General features: G+C 51.0%; 1 long non-coding RNA gene across 1 annotated transcript; it reads left to right on the top strand.

Moving 5' to 3' along the window:
- The first annotated feature begins 734 nt into the window (after positions 1-734).
- On the top strand, positions 735-20839 carry LOC138086592 (uncharacterized). The gene is made up of 3 exons (XR_011145391.1): positions 735-781; positions 10257-10347; positions 20052-20839. It is a non-coding gene; the product is annotated as an uncharacterized lncRNA (long non-coding RNA).
- The last annotated feature ends 1604 nt before the right edge of the window (positions 20840-22443 follow it).

Genomic DNA, 22443 nt, shown 5'->3' with positions numbered 1-22443 from the left:
CGCTTGCTAAGTGGTTTTTGTGAGTGAATGATGCATTTCCTACTTTGCTTTAAGGCCGGTCCGTTTAATGCCCACTTTTCACACAATGGGAAACTAACGTCCAGAGAGGATTGCCCTGAGGGAGAGCAAGTAGGGGATAGCTCTAGTGGTGCCCCTCCCCCCACTTAGAGATTCGCTATCACCCCCACCCACCCCTACTTCCTCCACTGTGTGGGACCCAAGGAACACAAGCCTCAGCTCTGGACTCCGCTGAGCTGGGAAAGGGCCTGTCCACAGGTCAAGACCAGCCCAGAAGCGGCTCCCAGACCGGTTTAGCCGGTTCCTGGAGCACGGGCGAGGTCCAGCCGCCCCAGGCGGTTAAGACGCAGACCTTGACCAGATTGCCAGCGGGTCCGGGCGGGCGCTTGATCTACACTTGGAACTTTGAGTCCTAGGCGGGGCCCTCGGGGTGAGCGGTTTAGCCAAGGCAGGGGGCGGGGTTATCCGGGTGTCGATCACGTACACGGGCGGGGCATGCAAATTAAGCACTCTCCATTTCTCTCTGGGCCCCGCCCCGCCGCGCTGCACCCGGCTACTTCCTAAACTCCCGGTGTGGGTCGGTGGCTCAGGCGGTTCCGCCCCTCCCCCAAGCTCGTCCCTCCCTGATTCCGCCCACAAGGTCGGCGCTGAGCCATCCCCTTATCCCAGCGCCCCGCGGATATAGGGGCGGGGTTTAGGAGCCGAGCGGGAAGGCGGAGGCCGTGCTGAGGGCTCCTGGGGCTGGGGGTCGGCTCGGAATCAGGTAAATGGCACCGAAAGCTGAAGGGGGATGGGGATTGCCAGAGTTTGAGGCTCAAGCTACTCGCCCCTGGCGTACGGGCTACTGAAACCCTCCCCCCCGCCATGTTTGCCTAGAGGAGCCCAGACTCCCACACCGGTGACCAGGGGAAGCCAGGACACACACACACCCCACTAATGTCTAGTGGAGTTCAGATCCACACACCTGTGTTCAGGGGGGCCCAGGCCTTTCCCATCCGTGCCCGGGGTTACTCTCCCTAGGTCATTTCATATCTGTTTGCTTTGAGGCTCAGCCTAGAGGGGTGTTCGGCCCACCTGTGTTGGGGGAAGGTCTCCCGAAATTTGTGTTCTGGAGAGTTCAGCCTAGGGACTAAGGCCCTCCACTTGCATGTCCAGGCCCAATACCAGCTCTCGGCCTGCCCCTTTCTTGCAGTCCCTCCCAGCAGAAATTCCCCCTGGGCCTCCATTCTGCCTCCCCTCTCTGCGCTTTTCTTTCTCCCTTCCAGCCTCCGGGCCCCACTGGCTTCAGGTCAGCATCCCCTCCCCATTGCTGACTCACAGTTGAGAAGCTATCTCAGCCTCCACAGTCTGGCCACCCTCCCTTCTATACCTAGGCAGCTCCCGGGGGGCCCCCAGGGGTCCTGTCTTCACTGGCACCATTTAATTTCCCCCTCAGCCTGTCCACCCACATCTGGTTGTCAGCTGCTCGCCCTCACCCTGCATGCCCCCCAGGGTCTCCTACGGAATTGCTCACAGCTCTCTGCCTCCTTCTGTACCCCCAAATCCAGACTGCCCCGCCAAAGCAGAACCTTCCCCCCTCCCCGGCCCCCCATCCAAATCTGCTAATCAGAAAAAGTCCTAGCCTAGTGCCTGGAAGAGAGATCTGAAATCAGAGAAGGGGTGGGGTGTGAAACTTTCTAACACAGAGATGCTGGGGGTGGGGGAAATAGGTGGAGGGAGACAGGAGCTTAAGTTGTACCTAAAAGCTTGAGATCAAAGCCGTCTGCCTTCCAGATGGGGGCTGTGGGGGAGGGTTGCCCCCCCCCCGGGGGCGGGTAAGCCTGAGCCCCCCCCACCCTCCTCGGAAACCCCCCAAGACTCTGCGGTGACAGCTGTGCCCCAGCCCGCGCCCAGCGGGTTTCCTTTTCCGGTGCTTGCTCTCTCAACAGGCTGGCCTGCAGTCTGGAGACACTGCGCCTGGCCCTTTTGAAGGGGCTCCCTGGAGGGTCTTCCTGGACAAGAGGGAGGGGACCAGCTGGAGAACAATGGTCTTCTGTGGCTCCCGGACGCCAGGCGCTTCCTGTTAAACCCTTCCCTGGGGATCCGGCTGCAGGGGGGGAGCGGGGCAAGGGGATTGACAAAGTCAGCAAATGCACTGCATTTTCTCTTGTTCCTCATCTTGTTTGTGAAAGTTTCAGGAAGTGGTGAGGCGAATGCAGACCTTGCCCTCCTCGGCGGAGTCACTTTGGGCCTTTCTTTTCCCCTCTGTGGCTGGAGGTTGTGCCCCCAGGGGATGGGGCATGGTTAGAAATCCCGAGATCTCTGGGGCTGGACTTAGCCCGGCGGGGGACCCAGGTGATCCCGAAGTGCAGCTGTATTTGCCAACCATGGTTCTAACTGCCTCGCTAGGTGAGCTGGAGTTTGCAGCCCCTGAGCCATTCCCGAGGTGGGCTGGGCCTCGGTTTCCTTCAGTTTAGGATTTCTCCCAAGCATTGGACCAGAGCACCGGGTGGTCCTGAGGGGCCAGAGTGGCAGTGAGCTGAGCCGAGGGTCTTGGAAACACTGCTCTTCCTAGGAGCCCTGGGAAGATATGTTGGGGAATTAGCCATTGTGTTCATTGAGGCTTCATGCAAAGTCCACCGTGTTTACAGAGCTAACCTGAGATGCATTCTCAGATGATTCTGTGAGCCTCTGAAGAGCCCCCGGAGACTCTGCATCCAACCCCAGGGGCTTCCGGTTAAAGACCAGATAACATGCCCTGTTCTATGAAGAGACAGTGTATACTGATACTTAACTGCCAGCCAGGTGCTTTGCTGGGTATACATATTCACTTAGCTAAATTGTGCCACCTGAATATTTGTTGGAAGGACTGATGCTGAAGCTTCAATACTTGGGCCACCTGATGTGAAGAGCCGACTCACTGGAAAAGACTGATGCTGGGAAAGATTGGTGGGAGGAGAAGGGTCCGACAGGATGAGATGGTTGGATGGCATCACTGATTCAATGGACAAGAGTTTGGACAAACTCCAGGAGATAGTGAAGGACAGGGAAGTCTGGTATGCTACAGTCCTTAGGTCATAGAGTTGAATGCATTTGAACAACCACAAAACCCTACCCCAAACTTGGGTCAGAATTAAAGTCGGCACTTTCACTAACCCCATTTTATGGATGAGGGAGTTGAGCCACCAAGCAAACATGTCTAGTAATACAAAGCCCATTATTCTTCTTTCTCTCCTAGATTTGGGGGTGGAGGACGGAGTGGATGGTTAGGTGGACTTTTCCTGTATATACCCAGCAACTTATCTCTGGTTCACAGATAAGGAAGAGAGCTCAGGGCGGTGAGATCCGCTGTCCAGGTCTCGCCCACCACCAGGCAGTGTTTCCTCTCCTGGCCTCCTGTGCTTGCCGCCCACTGGCTTCACCCACCAGCTTCCTTCTTCAGCTTTTTCACACCCACTTGCTGGGTAATTCTGTACCATCTTTTCTCCTGCTTCTTTTGGTGAAGACATCCCTGGGGGCCAGTTTGTGCATGTTTGGCCCAGGGGTTTGATGAGGATGAAGTTGTATTTGGGTGGTTTGTGTGTGTGTGTTGTTGTTGTTTTGCTGTGCTTGGCAGCTTAGAGAATCTTAATTCCCTGACCTGGGTTCAGGCATCGAACCCATGCTCCCTGCAATGGAAGCATGTAGCTCTAACTCACTGGGCCACCAGGGAATTCCCTGGGTTTGAGTTTGGGTGTTTGTTGTTGTTTCACGTGTTTTTGATGATAATTACTAACTGAGCAAATCCAAACCACTGCTAGACTAGAAAGGCTGCTTCGGGCTGGGGGTGGGGGCCCTTGCTGGTGTCTGGGACAGGAAATGGCTCACCGCTTCACCGTTTAGACCCCAGGGTGAGGGCAGACAGGGAGGGCCATCAGAGGCTGCCAGCCCTGTTAGGTGCGTGTTGGACGCCACAGGAGGCTGGCCCTTGGCCCCAGTATCTCGTCCACCCAATCCCCCCCGCCCCCTCGCCAAACAGCTTCTATCTGAGCTCCCTTCCCCTCTCCCCTTCCCCTCCTACCTTCCCCACCACTCCCCCCGCCCCTGCTGTGGCCCGCCCTTCCGGAATGAACCTTGTTCTGGCTTCAGGCCACCGGGAAGGCCAAAACAAGCCTGCAATTACTCACTGCCGGGACCCTGCCGGCTGACGCTCCTCTCGAAAGCTCAACGTGGGGCAGGGGGTGGAGCTCTCCCCCCCACCGACCCACCCCCAGGCTGTGTGCAGCTTCCACCTTCAGATAATCCCCTGCTGCCTTCTGGCTCCCCTTTATGAAATGTTAGTCGCTCAGTCGTGTCTGGCTCTTTGCTAGGATCCCATGGACTGTAGCTCACCAGGCTCTTCTGTCCATGAAATTTTCCAGGCAAGAATACTGGAGTGGGTTGCCATTTTCTCCTCCAGGGGATCTTCCTGACCCTGGGATCAAACCTGGATCTGCATTGCAGGCAGATTCTTTTGCTTTCTGAGCTACCAGGGAAGCCCCATGGACATCACCTTATAAACAGATATTTGGATTTTAGAAGTACTTGCCTGTTGTTTGGGACTAGGTGTTACCTTCTGAGAAGGGAGGGGATGAAACCAGTTCTTTTTCTTTTTGGGGGGGTTTGCAGGATCCTAGTTCCCTGACCAGGGAAGGAATCTATGCCTCCTGCAATGTAAGCATGGAGCCCTAACCACTGGAAAGTCCCTCTGAGGGAGAAACTGAGGTTGTGAGATGGGGCTCACCCCAAAATCTCCAAAGCCTTCCTTTTCACCAGGGGAGGGGTATTTCCCCTCTCTTGCTCTACTGTGCATCTCAGGGCTGCTGCTTGGGAGATGGGGCCACGGAGGAGGGAGTGTGCAAGAGGGGGCCCCTGGGGACTCTGCAGGCAGCAGGCACTAATGCGTTTGTCTTCAGCCTGAGCATTCTTCTGTGTCCCCGGCCACTCTCCCTTATCCCAGTTCTCATGACTCTCTGGACATCTGTGGGTGGGGCATACTTGTTGCCCAATCTCCCAGTGGTTATACTGTGACTAAAGCCAGCCTTGTCCCTGGAGGCTGGGAGGCTGGAGCCAGGGTGCACCCACAGGGCCACATGTCCCAAGCTTGACCTGGGTTTCCAGTCAGACTGGGTGGACTGGCGGGCAGGATGGGTCTTTTCAACACCCTGAGTTGAGATTGAGTCTGGGCCCAGCAGGTTACATACACACTCACTCTCACACTCACACGCTCACACACACACGGCTCTGGGAAAGTTTCTGCCCACCCTCTGAATGGCCCAGGTTCCCTCTGATTGTCTTGAATTACCCTAGTATCCCTGTTCTTTGTGCATTTTCCTCCTTGCAGCTACCAATACGTTCTAGAAAGCTGGGGAAAGATCCTCAGTGAGACCCACCCTCCTGCCCGCCACCCATCAGATGGGCCGGGTTCTCAGGCATGCTCCCTGCTCTGTGCTCAAGGCCAGCGCGGTTCTTCCCCCAAACCTTCTCTCCTGTTGGAGCAGAGCCCATCCTGCCCCGTTGCCGTGGCATCTGTTGTACCCAGAAGCCAGGTGGTCTTTTGTTCCCTGATGTCCCTTCTAGGCTCAGACACTTCTGAGCTCAGCGAGAGTCACTTGGTCCCCTGTGTCCCCCACATTCACTGACGCTGTGTGCCCCAGCAGCACATCTGTCTCTCCTCCCATGACTCTGAGACGGGCAGTGATAGCACTTATGCAAATTTCAGATTTGAACTCGGATCTATGAGAGACTTGGAGACTAAGGTTTCTTTTTTTTAAAATAGTCATTTGCCTTTTTTTAAAAAACGTGTTTGGCTGTGTTGGGTCTTGGCTGCAGCGTGGGAGACCGTCACTGCAGCATGTGGGATCGTCACTGCAGCGTGGGAGACCGTCACTGCAGCGTGTGGGATCGCTCGCTGCAGTGCTCAGGTGTCTCCAGTGGTGGCCTGTGGTCTTCTCTTTAGTTGTGCACAGGCTTAGTTGCCCCGATGTATGTGGGGTCTTAGTGCCCTGACCAGGGATCGAACCTGAGTCCCCTGCATTGCAAGGTGAATTCTTAACCACTGAACCACCAGGAAAAGCCCAGATCTGTAGGTCTTAAGAATGACAATCATCATAGCAGCTATTGCTTCCTAGTTTAGGCACTTCACCTCTGGAGTCGTCATCACAAAGATTTCTTGCCTTATCCTCATTTCACATTGTGGAAACTGAGGCATAGTGAGTTTGGATAGCTTGCCTGCTAATATGTAGTCTTTACTAGATAGCAAAAAAGTGCCAGTTTCTTGACTCTTGACTTTTGAGGCTGGATTGTTCCCTGTTGGGAGCAATCGGGGCACTGCCTGGTGTATCTTAGAATGCTGAGTTGCAGTCCTGGCTTCCATCCACTAGTGTTACCTGAAAACTGGGTTCACTTCTTGGTTGGGCATCAAGCCAGAGACCACCAAGGAATTTCCCTGGTGGTCCAGTGGTTACGAATCCGCCTTCCAATGCAGGAGACTCAGGTTCCATCTCTGAGGGGGGAATAAGATCCCACATACTGCAGGACAACTAAGTCTGAGTCACAACCAATAACAACCCCCACCCCCCACCCCCGCTCTGGAGCCCACGGACCACAACTAGAGAGAAGCTGCAAGTAGAGAAGTGTACGCAGCAACAAAAGACCTCACATGTGCAACAAGGGTCCTAAGACCTGACGCAGCCAAACAAATAAATAGAAAAAAGAAAGACAATGAAGTCAAAGATCAGGGGGAGGAGCGACCTAATACTTGGCAGCAAGTCAGAACGCCAGGCTTTTCACCTGCGGTGCTGGAGAGGACTCTAGAGAGTCTCTTGGCCTGCAAGGAGATCCAACCAGTCCATCCTAAAGGAGGTCAGTCCTGGGTGTTCATTGGAAGGACTGATGTTGAAGCTGAAACGCCAATACTTTGGCCACCTCATGCGAACAGCTGACTCATTTGAAGAGACTCTGATGCTGGGAAAGATTGAGGGCAGGAGGAGAAGGGGACGACAGAGGATGAGATGGTTGGATGGCATCACTGACTCCATGGACATGAGTTTGGGTAAACTCTGAGAGTTGGTGATGGATAGGGAGGTCTGGCATGCTGAGGTTCATGGGGTCGCAGAGAGTCAGACACGACTGAGCGATTGAACTGAACTGAAGAACACCAGCGAGCTTTCCCAAAGCCATGTCTCCAAGACCAGCAAAATTGGGGAAGTTTTAAGCTAAGGATACATGCATGTTCAGGAGCTGGCTTGAGCAGAGGAGAATATAGCATAGAATTGGGCCAAAGCTTCCCAGGTGGCTCAGCTTTAAAGAACCTGCCTGCTAATGCAGGAGACTTGGGTTTGATCCCAGGGTGGGGAAGATCCCTGGAGAAGGAAATGGCACCCCACTCCAGTATTCTTGCCTGAAAACCCCATGGACAGAGGAGCCTGTTGAGCTCCATACAATCCATGGGGTGACAAAGAGTTGGACAGGAATGAGGGACTAAAAATAGAGTCCAAGCTTTAGTTGGTTCAAGTCAGGAGGGTCAACAAAATCATTCTGTCCTCCACCTTGGGGGAGGGGGGGCTTATTTCCTGCAGAACTCAGACCTGTATCAGATTGTTCAGGAGGAACTAGGACTGTTTTATGGCTGAACAATTGTTTCCTGACTGCTTTTCCTGGGTTCTTACATTCCCTCACTTCCCTTGAGATCACTGATTACTGAGACCTGTTCAAGGACAAGTCTTATAGCCAGGCTAAAATCCCCAAATGGCTTAAGCTAAAAATGACTTCACGTTTGTCAAGGAAGTCTGGTTCTCTTTCTTCAGGCTCCCCCCGACCCCCGCCCCAATCCTATCTGCCTATACTGGGTACTAGAGCACCACCTCCTACAGTTGTGGCAACAAATAATGTCCCCCGATGCGGCTTCCTGTTGGTCTGGGGTGGAAGGCAGGCTCACCACCCACTTTTGACTGCCTTGGCTCTTTACATAGGTGCCTGCCTGCAAAGTATCACTGTGTGTGTGTGTGTGTGTGTGTGTCTGTGTGTGTCTGTGTGTGTCTGTGTGTGTGTGTCTGTGTCTGTGTGTGTGTGTGTCTGTGTGTGTGTGTGTGTGTCTGTGTGTCTGTGTCTGTGTGTGTCTTTCCCCCCAAACAGGTATAGAGTTCTGAGGATGGAGGTGATTGGTAGGTTCTGGCATCTTGGGGAGAGATTCAGTGGGACTGTCATCCTAGGCCATGGGGTGCCGGTTCCCCAGGTCCTGGTGGGTGGAGACAGGCCAGCTTTTCTTCCTTCCTGGTTCCCAGAGGTGGGCGATGGCCCAGACACACCCCAGGAGCCAGAAGGCGTGGGGAGCCCTGACCTGGCGTCCAGATTTACTGGGTGTTGTCCGGGTGTGTGTTCTGAGACCCAAGGGCCCTCGTGGGTGTGAAGAAACCAGAAGCTAAAGTAGGCCTCCCCGCCCGCCTGCCTGCCGTCCTCACATCCCACCCAGCCCTGGCTCCCGGCCAGCAACTGCCAGAGTGGTGACTCAGAGCGGCAGAGCCCAGGAGAGAAACAGGGTGCAGGGCGGGGTGTCCCCCTCCTTCATCCAGCCTTCCCAGCACCCCCATTAAGACCAGGACCCTTGAGGCTGCATTTCACACTCCCCTGCACACCACCACCATCTTCCCTCCCTGCTCCCCACCGGTGGGATTTTTTTATCTTTTCCTTGGCACTAGGCTATGGCAGGAAAACAGAAATGTGTGTGGGGCCTGGGATATCTCTACGGTTGGAATATATTGAGGCCAGGATGAGAGAGTGTGCGGTGGGGCACAGTCTCAGGCACTGGCCTGGTGGCAGTGAGGAGTGAGCCAGTGTAGAGAGGGAGCCCCCTCCTGTAGAGCTCCCAGGTTTCCCAGGGGCAGAAGCAGGGAGGTCCTAGAAGTGGAGGCGTGTCCTGCACAGCAGCATGCTGGATCATCTGCAGTTGAAAACGCAGAGGCCCAGACAGGTTAAGCGGTTTTCCTGAGGCTGCTCAGGAAAGAAGAGAAGGCACCACCAGGATTTGCCTGCCGGTCTGGCTGGCTGCAAAGCAGGAGTGTGCTCTTACCATATTTGTGCACACGTGTGTTCATCGACGCAGCTTTCTGTACAGCCTAGTCTGTTCCCAGTCAGACGTGAGATGTGCAGGAAAGCAAGAGGCGAACTGGACCTGAGTTCCCAAACCACAACCCGGCTCAGAGTGGGGAGTGGCAGGGTTGGGGATGGAGGGGGGATGGGGAGAACATCCGCTCCTCTTCTCTGCACAGCCCTCAGGCTCAGAATGGTTTTGATACTTTTTTCTGTTTTTCTTTCTTTTTTATTTTTGGTTGTAGGGCATAGCCTGGGGCATTGTTCCATTGTAGTTCCCTCACCAGGAATCAAATCTTTGAGCTCCCTGCAACGGAAAGCTCTGAGTCTTAACCACCGGAGCACCGAGGAAATCTAGTTTTGATATTTTTTAAGCAGTTGAAAACAAAAGATTGTTCCTTGAAACATAAAATCATATGAATGATGATTTCAACCCTTGTAAATTACATTTATACAGTCGTGCCCATTCCTGCCTGGCTGCTTTGCCGCTGTTGTTCAGTCCTCAGTTGTGTCCCCGTGGACTGCAGCATGCCAGGCTTCCCTGTCCTTCGCTATCTCCTGGACTTTGTTCAGACTCATGTGCCATTTTTTAAAAATTGAGTTAAAATACACTTGACAAAAATTTACCATCCTAGCTATTTTTTAATCATACAGATCAGTGGTATTAAATATTTATATTGCTCTGCAACCGTTATATCATCTATCCCCACAACTCTTTTTTTTTTTTTCGCCCATTTCCCCCCTACTTTTTGGCTGTTCTGTACAGTATGCAGGATCTTAGTTCCCTGACCAGGGTTTGAACTACCCCCTCCAGTGGCAGCCCGGAGTCCTAACCACTGGACCACTGGGGAAGTCCCACCCCCACAACTCTTGTGAATCTGAAGCTCTATACCTATTAACTCTCCTGTTCACCTCCCCTCAGCCCCTGGAAACCATCGTTCTACTTTCTGTCCCTATGATTTTGACTAATCTAAGTACTTGGTATAAGTGCTTATAAGAATTACACAGTACTTGTCTTTTTGTGATTGGTTTATTTCACGTAGCAGAATGTCCTCAAGGTTCATCCAAGTTGTAACATGTGTCAGAATTTCCTTTCTTTTTATGTATCTATTATTACTATTTAAAAAAATTTTTTTTGCCACACTTTGCAGCATGCAGGATCTTATTAATAGTTCCCCGACCAGGGATGGAACCCACTCCCTCTGCAGGAGAAGCGTGGAGTCTTAACCACTGGACTGCCAGGTGAGTCCCTAGACATAGCTTCTTTTTAATTAATTTTTAAATTCTTGGCTGTGCAGGGTCTTCCTTGCTTTGCGCAGGCTTTCTTTGGTTGAGGTGAGTGGAGACGACTCTTCATTATGTTGCTCGGGGTTCTCATTGCTGTGGCTTCTCTTGTTGTGGAGAACAGGCTGTGGGGCACACAGGCTCAGCAGTTGTGGCGCATGGGCTTAGCTGCTGGAATCTAACGTGGAATCTTCCTGGACTGTGGATCGAATTCGTGTTTGCTGCATTGGCAGGTGAATTCTTATGCAGCGCACCACTGGGGAACTCCTTCCTTCCTTTTAAAGGCTGAATAATATGCCACTGTGGGGATATAACACATTTAGGTAATTCCAAGCGCTTGGATTGCTTCCATGTGTTCGCTATTGTGAACAATACTGCCGTGAACATGGGTGCACAAATATTTATTCGAGACCCTGCTTTCAATTCTTTTGGGTGGAATTGCTGGGTTGTGTGGTAATTCCATTTTTAAGTTTTTGAGAAACCTCCGTACAGTTTTGCACAGTGGCTGTACTCTTCACGCTCCTGTCAACAATGTGCAGGAGCTCCAGTTTCTCCATGTCGCCATCAACGCTTGCTGTTTTCTGTTTTGTTTCATGACAGCAGTCATCCTCATACCTGCAGCTGCTTTTGTTCTATTGAGACCGCAGGGAAGGGGGGCAGGGCACAGCCTTTAAAAGTGTGACATAGGACTTCCCTGCTGGCCCAGTCTTTAAGAATCTGCCTGCCAGTGCAAGGGACACAGGTTTGATCCCTGGTCTGGGAAGATCGCGTGCGTCTTGGGGCAGCTACGTCCACAGGCCACAACTCCCAAGCCTGTGTGCCCTGGAGCCCACACTCTGCAGTGTGTGTGTGGAGGGGCACTGCAATGAGAAGCCCATGAATAAGAAGTCCATGCAGTGCAACTAGAGAAAGCCTGCCTGCAGCAGCCAGAGCATAAATTAATTAAATAAATACAATTATAAAATAAATAAAAGAGTGGTGTTGTCACTGAGGCTACAACATAAACTTTTTAGGAGTGATTAGATGTAGGATGGTGGAAGATGAGATTTCCAGTGGAGCTTGAGCCTCATTATGTGCTCACTGTAATAGATGTGTTGTTGTTATTCATTTAGTCATGTCCGACTCTTTGCGGCCCCACGGGCTGCCGCACACCAGGCTTCCCTGTCCTTCACCATCTCCCGTGAGTTTGCTCAAACTCATGTCCTTTGAGTTGGTGATGCCATCCAACCATCGTCTCCTTCTCCTTCTGCCTTCAATCTTTCCCAGCATCAGGGTCTTTTATGAGGAGTCGGCCCTTCACATCAGGTGGCCAAAGCTTCAGCTTCAGCACCAGTCCTCCCAGTGAATATTCAGGGTTGATTTCCTTTAGGAGGGACTGGTTTCCTCTCCTTATGACAATGGGCGTGGCTCGCAGTGCAAGGGGCCTGGTTTGATCCCTGGTCGGGGAACTAGATCCCACCTGCCGAAACAAAAATCCCACATGCCTCAGTGAAGGTTGAAGATCTCGTGTGCTGCAACTAAGACCTAGTGCAGCAAAATAAAAATAATAGTAAAAAAAGACAGTCAAGGACCTTCCTTGCTGTTCAGTGGTTAAGATTTCACCTTCTGATGCAGGGGTTGTGGTTCAGTCCCTGGTCAGGAAGCTGACCCCACATGCTTCTCAGCAAAAAAAACCCAAACAAAAGAGAGGCAATATTGTAACAAATTCAAGAAATACTTTAAAAAATGGTCCATATATTTTTAAAAAATGGGTTCTAGTCCCAATCTGAGGTGTGTGTTTTCACTATACAGGCAGAGTGAAATTGTTATGACCACCCAACCCAGAAGAATTGATGTTTTTGAGCTGTGGTGTTGGAGAAGACTTTTGAGAGTCCCTTGGGCTGCAAGGAGATCAAACCAGTCCCTAAAGGAAATCAGTCCTGAATATTCATTGGAAGGACTGGTGCTGAAGTTGAAGCTCCAGTACTTTGACCACCTGATGCAAAGAGCTGACTCATTGGTAAAGACCTTGATGCTAGGAAACATTGAGGGTAGAGGGAGAAGGGGGCAGCAGAAGATGAGATAGCTGGATGGCGTCACTGACTCAATAGACATGAGTTTGGGCAAACTCCGGGAGATGGTGAAGAATAGGGAAGCCTGGCGTGCTGCAGTTCATGGGGTTGCAAAGAGTCAGGCACAACTGAGCAACTGAACAACAACAAGAACCCCAACCCAGACTTATTCCTAACTGCTCTCTGGACTGTACAGATGGTTGTCCTTCCATTGAGGAGGTGGGCACAGGCAATATTTGATGCTTAAATACACTGATAAGCTCTGAAAAAGATAAACACCTTTAAGAAAATACACTGGGGTTAGGAGAGAAGGAGAGAGGGCTGGGGGAGAGCAGTGTGATGGCTAATTGGGAAAGATAGTCAGAGACATGTCTGAATATTCTTCCCTGTGGAGGTGTGGAAGGGAGGTCTGTGTTTGTCGCTGGAAAGCCCCTCATCTGGCCTCTGCCAACCTGTTCCTCCTGGGCAGCTGGGGACCCTGGGAGTGCTTAGGAGTTTTCTGTCTTCTGACTGTGGCCATGATGAAGAGACCTGGTATTCCAGGTGTCAAGGCAGTGTCTCAGAGCAGTTGTGTTTTTTAAATTTATTTGGCTGCAGTGGGTCTTGGTTGTGCCACGTGGGATCTAGTACCCTGATAAGGAATTGAAGCAGGCCCCCTGTATTGGGAGTGTGGGATCTTAGCCAATGGACCACCAGAGAATTCCCAATAATAATAATTTTTAAAAACCCTGGATACTCACAACTGTGGTCTGGATGTTTGTGTCTCTACCCCCTCACTCTAATTCCTATATTGAAATTCTAACCACCATGGTGATAATATTAGGAGGTACAGCCTTTGGAAGGGAATGAAGTCATGAGGGTGCATCTCTCACGAATGGGATTAGTGCCCTTATAAAGATACCCAAGACTCCCTGATATACACTATTATAAGGGGCAAATGTGGGCAAGAGATAGTTTGGAGTCATCCACAGCCTTGGTTGCTAAATGCAGCCTATTGCCTGTTCCTGTACAGCCAGTGAGTTAAGAATGGCCTTTTCATTTTCAAATGGCTGGAAAAAACAATTCACAACTTGAAAATGATTTGCAATTCAAATTTCAGTGGCCAAGGAGCTGGGGTGGGGGGGTGGGGGTGGCGGCGGGATTGAACAGACATTGCTGAAGGGTATAAACTTGGACTGAGTAGTAAATAAATCCTAGAATTCTGCAGATGCACAGAAGAGTAAATATAGAATAAAATGTTATATTATAATCATCAGACTTGCTAAGAGACTAGCAACTATTTCCACCACTAAAAAGAAATGATGATTATATAACATCATAGAGGCGCTAATGGCCTTCCCTGGTGGCTCGGAGGTTAAAGAATCTGTCTGCAGTGCAGGAAAGCCAGGTTTGATCCCTGTATTGGGAAGATCCCCTGAAAAAGGGAATGGCTAGCCACTCCATTATTCTTGCCTGGAGAATTCCAAGGACAGAGGAGCCTAGTGGGCTACAGTCCATGGGATCACAAAGAGTTGGACATGACTGAGCGATGAACACTTTCACAGAGGTGCTAATTATGGATACAATCGCAACCATATTACAATATATGTCAGTTATACTATATAAATGTATCAAATGTTGAACACCTTAAATGTATACAATGTTACATGTCAAATATATGTCAATTAAAAAGTCAGTGTCCCTGGGACTCCCTTGGTGGTCCATTTGCTAAGACTCTGTGCTCCCAAGGCAGGGGGCCTGAGTTCAATCTCTGGTCAGGGAACTAGATCCCACATGCCCCAACTAAGAGTTTATATGCTGCAACTAAGAGTTTGGATGCAGCCACTAAACATACCGCATACCACAACTAAAAGATCCTTCATGCTGCAGTGAAAATGGAAGAGCCCAGATGCTGCAGCTAAGACCTGGCACAGTCAAATAAATAGAAAATAAATAGTTATCTGCAAAGTCAGAGTCCATAAAGAAAGTTGTTTTTAAAATTTAATTAAAAAGAATTTAATTTATGTTTTGGCTTTGGTAGGCCTTCATTTCTGTGCGTGGGCTTTCTCTAGTTGCAGCGAGCGGGAGCACTGTGGTGACTTCCCTCATAATAGAGCACAGGTTCTAGGTACCTCAGCTTCGTAGTTGTGGAGCTTGGGCTTAGTTGTTCAGTGGCTTTCGGCAGGGATCGAACTGGCAGATTCTTAATCACTGGGCCACCACAGAAGTCCCATAAATAAAGTTTTATTGACACACAATTGTGCTCATTCGTTTACCTATTATCCCAGGCTGCTTTTATGCTACAAAGCAGAGTTGAGTCATTGCAACAGAGATAGCCTGGCCCTTGAAGCAGAAAATATTTCCAGTCTGGCCCTTTCCAGATGTTTGCAGACCCCTGCTCTAAAGGAGCCTGAGGCCTGAATGTCAGCTGATGCTGACTTGGGGCTTTCTGGGGTGTTTCCTGGTTGGAACAGCGAAGAGGTTGGAAGGAGTCGGTGTTGGAGGGGCACGGGGACACGCAGAAGGTTCTGATGATTAACACTAGGGACGGGATGATGGGGATATCCCCCGGGGAGGGGGCATTCGAGTCTTCAAGGTGGTATGGGGTTGAGTGCTGAGATAGGCAGGCTGATGGAGGCACAGCAGGATCAGAGACAGGAAGCCTAGAGTTGCCTCGAGTAATCCCCACCCCTGGCCACCCGCCAGAGCTGACAGATGAGATAGAAACATCCCAGGAACCACCACTACCCTGTCATCTAACCAGTCATGGGACCCTACCTCCTGTTTCTCCCTTCCCTCTGCTTTTCCCTGACCCTCCCTGGTGCCGTCATCTGTCACTGTGTGGGTCTGGAGATGTGCCCCAATTTCATGCTTCAGTGTCCCTGACCATCTCTTTTCTCAGTGTAGCCAGCACACTTACCTTTCCTATCTTTCTTTTCTCTTCTTTCCGTTAAAAAAAAAATTGAGACAAAATATACGAACATAAAGTTAACCCATGTTAAAGTGTACAATGCCCTGGCATTTAGGACAGACACAAGGGTGGGTAACCGTCACCACCTACCCATCTGCAGAAAGTTTCCATCACCCCAAGAAACCCTCCCATCCCCCTTCCTCTAGTCCCTGGCAACAGTAGTCTGTTTCCTGTCTCTATGGATTTCCCTCTTCTGGACATTTCATATCAATGGGATCATACACTAGGTGGTCTTTTGTTAGCTTGGTGGGATTTTGTTTGTTTATTTTGTTTTTGGCCATGCTGCATGTCTTGTGGGATCTTAGTTCTATGATCAAGGATCGAACCCAGGTCCTCGGCAATGAAAGTGTGCAGAGTCCTAACAACTTTAACACCAGGGAATTCCTGTTAGCTTGTTTTTGAAACTCATTCACTTTATAGCAGGTTATCTAAAGTTCAATCCTTTTCTGAATGAATACTCCACTGTATGGATGTACCACAATTCTTAAAATCCATTCATCTGTGGAGGGACATGTGGGTTAACTTCCACCTTAACTTATGACATAAATATACCTCACTTAAATTTTGCCTTTTTAAACTTTTATAAGTTGTGGTAAGATATATATATGATTTATCATTTTAAAACCATTTTTAAGTGAAAGTTCCTGGCTTTACATACATTTACATTGTCACTCAACCATCACCATCATGCATCTCCTAAACTTTTTCATCATTCCAAACTGAAACTCTGTCCCTGGGAACTCCCTGGTGGTTAGGACTCTGAGCTTTCAGTGCAGGAGGCATGATCCCGGGTCCAGGAACCAAGATCCCTCAAGACAGTCAGCATAGCCAAAACAAAAATGAAACAACTCTGTCCTCATTAAGCAGTGCCTCCTCATTCGCCTCACCCCAATCCCTGGTAATCACTGTCCTTTCTGCCTCTAAGTCAGTGAGCTTTCACAAACTGGAGTCTGAGCATGCCAGCTCTCCTGAACGCTCAGTAGGCCCCTACTGTTTTCAAGATAGAGACCAAATAGTCCCGAGGGGGATGCACATGGCATCTTGATCTCAATTTCCTCCTTCTCCAAGCTTCTTTAGGGCCTTTCCAGTGGCTCAGTGGTAAAGAATCCACCTTCCAAGCTTGAGACTCAGGTTCAATCCCTGTGTCCAGAAGATCCCTTGGAGGAGGAAATGGCAACCCACTCCAGTATTCTTGCCTGGGAAATCCCACGGCCAGAGGAGCCTGGTGGGGTATAGCCTATGGAGTTGCAAAGAGTCTGGCTTGACTTATGGGCTAAACAACAACATCAACAGCAGAGCTTGTTTCCCTGTATAAGAAGTCCCCACTCTTCCCTCTTCTTCTAGGGGACCCTTGTGTATGTGCTCCCTTCCCCTTCTGAGGAAGGTCCACCTCTCTACGGTGCTCCCCTCTGTTCCCTCAAAGGACATCCCAGCTGTAATTCATTCTTTCCCTGCCTTTTCTTTTTGGTTTGTTAGCGTAGGTTTGTTGATGTGCCCTCTGCCTTCTCCGTCTGACTAGGAGTCCGTGAGGATGTGACAGCGCCCGTCTTACTGCCGTGCATTCCCAGCTCCTGGCCTTGGCCTGACACCCTGCCCTATGTATAGTGGATTGTGTATGTTAGTCACTCAGTTGTGTCCGACTCTTTGCGACCCCAGACTGTAGCCTGCCAGGCTCCTCTGTCCATGGGATTCTCCAGGCAAGAATAATGGAGTGGGTTGCACGCCCTCCTCCAGGGGATCTTCCCCACCCAGGCATTGAACCCAGATCTCCCGCACTGCAGGAAGATTCTTTACCATGTGAGCCACCTGGAAAGCCTGTCTGTATATAGGGAAAGGACCAGCACAAAGTCTGGGCAAGGGAGGGAGAGATGGGCCGAGGCAGGTGGTGGACATCTTGAGCTCTGAGTGGTGCGGGGAGTTTGGGCTGCAGGTGGGGTGGGCTGCATGAGCAGAGAGCCCAGGGGTTGGGAGCAGGGCCGGCTGGTTGGGGGCTGCAGTTACCCCGGAGCAAGGATCTCCGGAAGTTGAGCAGCGGGCATGAAGATCTGGACCAGGGGGCAGAAGTGCGGACCGGAAGCATGATCGGGAGAGGTGGGGCTGAGGGAGCAGGCACGTGAAGCTGTTGACAGGTGGCCATTTTTGAATGCGCTGTTCAGAGCCTGGGGAGGCCAGGCTGGGCCCAGCAGCCAGAGCCCCGCAGTGTCCAGGTGCCCCCTCACCCCCACACTGAGAGGTAAGTTCCTGGGGCAGGCTTGACTTGCTTCAGCTGGGAGCATCTGCATAAATTACAATGGCCAGCGCCCAGTTCTGGCCCAGGAGAGAAACCTTTATAAAGTCAGACTTGGCTTCCCCCCAACTGGCTGGCCTCCTTATCCCTAGTTCCAAATGCTGGCTTGTCACAATGTGTCTGCACACAAGCACGAGCCTGCATCTCTAGGGGTGATGCCTGGGGAGAGCAGGATGCTTGCTGCACTAGGGCCAGCCTGGGGGTGGTAGCTTTTAGCAAGCTGGTGGCCATTCCCCACCCTTCCATCCGCCCCATGGTTCTTTTTATATCTTGCATTTTCAGAAAGCCAAAACATCTGGGCCTGGGTTTTGTGGCAGTGGGCTGTTAGAGGCTACAAGGGGAGGGAGGGGAAGGCAGAGAGGTGGGGTTATCAGAGCCCAGCCTCTCCAGGCCTGTGGCTGGGCCAGGAGCGGCCGCTGGCTTCCTTCCATCAGCCCCACAGTCTCAGATGGTTCAGAGCTCTATTTAAAGGCTGCTTTCTCTGCCTCCACTATGGGGTTCCCACCAGGATGCATGAGTCAGAGGGAGGGCTGGTGTGGCCCCCAAGGCTTGGCTGGGTCCACCCTGAGAAGCTGGGAGCAAACTCTTCAAGAAGTAATTCTGTAGCAGCCCCTGCTGCTTGATCCCTACTGTTCTGATATCTCCTCACTCAGGTCTCCCTCCCGACCCCTGCCCCAGCTCTGTGCCACGTGAGAACCTCAAGGAATGACCCCCCGATTCAGGGGTACCCACAGGCAGCTGAGGGCCAGCGATGCTCCCTGGGCTTGTTCAGTGGCCTCTGTAGCCACGTAGGGCTTCCCAGGTGGTGCTAGTGGTAAAGAACTCGCCTGCCAATGCAGGAGATATAAGAGACTAGAGTTCAGTCCCTGGGTTGGGAAGATCCCCTGGAGGAGGGCACTGCACCCCACTCCAGTATTCTTGCCTGGAGAATCCCATGGACAGAGGAGCCTGGCAGGCTACAGTCCATGGGGTCACAAAGAGTCAGACGTGACTGAGGGACTTAGCATACATGTAGCTGCATAATTCCTGCAGGATTCCGGAGGCATCCACATCCTCCTGAGGATGCGCGGTGATCTTTTCTCGCTTTTACAGCATCACCATGTGCTGCCGTGGTTGGGACCATATCGCGTGTGGTGCCAGGCAGCTCCCGGGGGCCTGCACACACTGTTCTTATCATGCTCCTATTTTATTGGTCAGAAGGCTGAGTCCAGGGTGGGGAATGTATCTTTGGGTTCTAATAACAGAATGCCATAGACTGAAAGGCTTATAAACACCAGACATTTATTCCTCACATCGTGGAGGCTGGATTGTCCAAGTTCAAGGTCTGGTATCCAGTGAGGGCTGTGTGGCTCACTGAGTCCCGGTGTCTTTTCACTGAGTCCTCCCATGGAAGAAAAGACAAGCCAGTGCTCTGGTGTTCCTTTTTTTAAAAGTTATGAAAAAATTATTTATTTAGACACATCTTGAGGCTTGTGGGATCTAAGTTCCTGGACCAGGGATTGAACTTGGGCCCTTGGCAGTGAGATCTCGGAGTCTTAACCACCAGGATTCCTTTTATAAGGGCACTAATGCCATTCACATGGGCTTCCCTTGTGACTCAGTGGTAAAGAATCTGCCCGCCAACTCAGGAGATGTGAGTTCGATCCCTGGGTGGAGAAGATCCCCTGGAGGAGGAAATGGCAACCCACTCCAGTATTTTTGCCTGAAGAATCCCATGGACAGAGAAACCTGGAGGGCTACAGTCCACGGGGTCACAAAGAGTTGGACACGACTGGTCGACTAAACAACAACAATAATACTATTCATGAGGACTCCACCCTCATGACCTGATCACCCCAAAAGCCTCACCTCGTAATGCCATCACACTGAAGTTAGGGCTTCAGCATGTGAATTTTGTGGGGGCACAAATGTCCAGAGCATAGCAGGATGTATTTGTGTATGTGGCAGAGCAGGAATTGTCCAACCTGACTGTGTAGGTCAGCACTGGGGTCACCCTCTTACCCCAGTGCTGAGGCCCACAGATGAGTGGGGTCTTGCATCTGGACACTAGCGGGCAGTGATGGGGGTGACCCCCAGGAACAACAGTTCGAGAATGATGCCGGGAGTGTGAGGTCGACCAGTGCTGTCTAGGACAGTTGTCATGAGCCGCACATGGCTACTGAGTGCTTAAAAGGTGCTGATCTGATTGGAGATGTGATCTGAGTGAAAAACATCCTCTGGGTTTCAAAAACTCAGTATAAAAAATGATCATGAAATATTACTGTGAGAATCGTATCTATCACGTGTTGAAATGATTGTATTTTGGCTATGTTGCACTAGTAAATAAATATATCTTTCAAACTAATCTCCCTTTGGCGCTTCCCTTGTGTTCCAGTGGCTAAGACTATGCTTCAATTCAAGGGGCCTGGGTTTGATCCCGGGTCAGGGAACTAGATCCCCCCTGCTGCAACTAAAGATCCCACATGCCGCAACGAAGAGCAAAGATCCCAAATGCTGCAACTGAGACCTAACACAGCCAATCAAATAAATAAATAGTGAAAAAAACTTCCTTTCCTCAAAAAGCAAAACAGAGTTTTCTTAAGACCCAGAAATTCCACCCCTGGGTATATACCCCAAAGAATTGAAAACAGGTGTAAAAACAAAAACTTGTGTGTGCAAGTGTAGCGTAGCACCACTGACCGTCATCAAAAGGTAGAAACAAGCCACATGTCCATCAACACAGTGGAACAGCATTCAGCCATTAAAAGGAATGTAGTGGTGACGTATGCTGCAACATGGATGAGCCCTGAAAACATGCTGAGTGAAGGAAGACAGGCTGGGTCACCTATTGTGTGATCCCGTTTATGTGAAATGTCCAGAAGAGACAAATCCACAGAAACTGAAAGCAGATTCACGGTGACCAGGGGCCGAGAGAGGGAGAAATGGAGAATGGCTGTTAATGGGGATGGGGTTTATCTTGGAGTGATGATAAAATATTTTGAAATTATCCTGAGGTAGTAGTTGCCCAGGCTTCCCAGGTGGCATTAGTGGTAAAGAACCTGCTGCCTGCAATGCAGGAGCTGCAGGAGACCTGGGTTTGATCCCTAGGTTGGGAATCCAACCCATCGCTGGAGGAGGGCATGGCAACCCACTCCAGTATTCTTGCCTGGGAAATCCCGTGGACAGAGGAGCTTGGAGGGCTGCAGTCCATGGGGTCACAAAGAGTCGGACACGACTGAAGCAACTAAGCACGCATGCACGGTAGTTGCACAACATTGTGAAGGTACTAAATGAATTGTACACCACAAATGGTCAATTTTATGTTATGTGAATTTCAACACAATAAAAAAAATGCAACAATGTTAAAAAAAACTTGTTCCTTTTTTTTTTTTAAGCTTTCTTTAATGTGGCAACTAGAAAACTCAAATGTGACTCACTTCAAGTTGCCCTTGGTTGTGGCTGGCCTAGATCAGTGTGCCTCCAGGGGAGTCAGATAACACCTGCATCCAGGTCCAGGTGCAAAACCCCTGGACCACTGTTGACTCAGAGCAGGGCAGGAAGGAGCTGCAGCCCTGGGGGCTGAGGAGGAGGGCAGGGGAGCTATGGCCGTCCCTCACTGTCCACCAGGGCAATTGTGATGCATTTTTCAGAGAGTGAGGGAACGTGCTCTTGCCGGCTGGCCAGAGGATTGGAGACAATACTGCAGTGCAGTACTTTGAACCACCTTGACCTTTTGACCACCTGACATCCCAAAGACCTACGCACTGTTCCTGTCGACTGGTGGTTTGCACCCGCAGCAGTCCTGGTGGGTAAGGAGGCGTCATCTAGGAACGGTGTCGGAGGTGTGTGTGCTCGGTTGCTTCAGTCCTATCTGGCTCTTTGCAACTCCATGGCCTGTAGGCCTCCAGCCTCTCCTGTCCATGGGATTTTTCAGGCAAGAATACTGGAGTGGGTTGCCATTTCCTTCTCCAGGGGATCTTCCTGACCCAGCGATTGAACCAACATTTCCTTTGTCTCGGGCATTGCAGGTAGACTCTTGCCCACTGAGCCACTGGGGGAAGCCCGAGTTTAAGATGAGATAAGGGGAGAACCAGAAAAGGGGACACAGCATGGAGGAGATGGTGGGGGCGGTCGGGGAGGGAGCAGCTCAGTTCCAGCCAGGAGCGGCGTGTCCTCACCCTGCAGAGGGCAACAAGGCCGACTGGAGGGAACCCAACTGCATCGGACTGAAGGTCCGCCCTTTCCGCCTTCCATGTAAGCTCTGACAAAATATCAAAACTTTCTGACTCTTAGTTTTTGATCTGAAAATGCCTCCCGCATCTCTTACCCAGCCCCTCCTCTCACGATGCTCCCCAGAGCCTCTCTGCTGGCCTCCTCTCCAGTGCGCTCTTCTTCAGAAAAGTGGAGGCAGAAACTTAGAGGCTCTTGGGACCTCCAGCTTCAACCCGCCTCTGCAGGCTTGGATGCCTCCCTGGACCATCTGCTCTGTTCTGAGGAGTTGTTAGAAAGTTCTTTCTGTAGAGCATCCAGGGATTTACTTGCCTGATGTCCCGCTGTCCTGCTTCTGACCTTGGAGCAGGTGGTAGGGGTGGTCTCACGCCCTCTCTTCTGGCTCCACCCCCACGATCCCTGTTGCTGTTGTTCAGTTGCCAAGTCTCGTCTGAGTCTTTGTGAACCCATGGAAGGCAGCATGCCAGGCTTCCCTGTCCTTCACTATCTCCCAGAGTTTGCTCAAACTCATGTTCATGGTCTACCCTGGTGGCTCAGTAGGTAAAGAGTCTGCCTGC

Source organism: Capricornis sumatraensis, chromosome 9, assembly GCF_032405125.1.
Source record: "Capricornis sumatraensis isolate serow.1 chromosome 9, serow.2, whole genome shotgun sequence".
Taxonomy (NCBI): domain Eukaryota; kingdom Metazoa; phylum Chordata; class Mammalia; order Artiodactyla; family Bovidae; genus Capricornis; species Capricornis sumatraensis.
This window is presented reverse-complemented; position numbering and strand designations above follow the sequence as displayed.